This window comes from Schistocerca cancellata, chromosome 8, assembly GCF_023864275.1.
Source record: "Schistocerca cancellata isolate TAMUIC-IGC-003103 chromosome 8, iqSchCanc2.1, whole genome shotgun sequence".
Taxonomy (NCBI): Eukaryota; Metazoa; Arthropoda; class Insecta; order Orthoptera; family Acrididae; genus Schistocerca; species Schistocerca cancellata.
In genome coordinates this window covers 115,788,782-115,789,597 of record NC_064633.1, presented here as the reverse complement: position 1 = coordinate 115,789,597, position 816 = coordinate 115,788,782, and the positions used below count along the sequence as shown (strand labels likewise).

Genomic DNA, 816 nt, shown 5'->3' with positions numbered 1-816 from the left:
CTTATGTTTTCCAACACTAAATCGAATTAACCTGAAAATGTAACTATCTATGTAGTTGGTTGTTATACCATTTCAAAACATGTAACATCATATGAAGATGTGACATTTCTTCTTCTTTCGCTACATCAGGTGTGACTGGCTCCAAGTTTTACCGACCCCTCGCCCCTGATGCAGCAGACTATGACATATTGCTTCAAATGGCTCTGAGCACTATGGGACTTAACATCTGAGGTTATCAGTCCACTAGAACTTAGAACTACTTAAACCTAACTAACCTAAAGACATCACACACATGGACGACCGAGGCAGGATTCGAACCTGCGACCATAGCGGTCGCGCGGTTCCAGACTGAAGCGCCTAGAACCGCTCGGCCACACCGTCCGGCTATGACATATTAAATGAACTCCAAATCTCGACTGTTACCTTGCTTCCGCAAACACATTGTAGCCTGCAGAATGAGATTTTCACTCTGCAGCGGAGTGTGCGCTGATATGAAACTTCCTGGCAGATTAAAACTGTGTGCCCGACCGAGACTCGAACTCGGGACCTTTGCCTTTCGCGGGCAAGTGCTCTACCAACTGAGCTACCGAACAACGACTCACGCCCGGTCTCACAGGTTTACTTCTGCCAGTATCTCGTCTCCTACCTTCCAAACTTTACAGAAGCTCTCCTGCGAACCTTGCAAAACTAGCACTCCTGAAAGAAAGGATATTGCGGAGACATGGCTTAGCCACAGCCTGGGGGATGTTTCCAGAATGAGATTTTCACTCTGCAGCGGAGTGTGCGCTGATATGAAACTTCCTGCCAGGAAGTTTC

The 816-nt window shown here is 47.2% G+C and overlaps 1 non-coding gene across 1 annotated transcript; it reads right to left on the bottom strand.

Moving 5' to 3' along the window:
* Nucleotides 1-519: 519 nt before the first annotated feature.
* Trnas-cga (transfer RNA serine (anticodon CGA)) lies at nt 520-593 on the bottom strand. The gene has a single exon. It is a non-coding gene; the product is annotated as a tRNA-Ser (tRNA).
* Nucleotides 594-816: the final 223 nt, after the last annotated feature.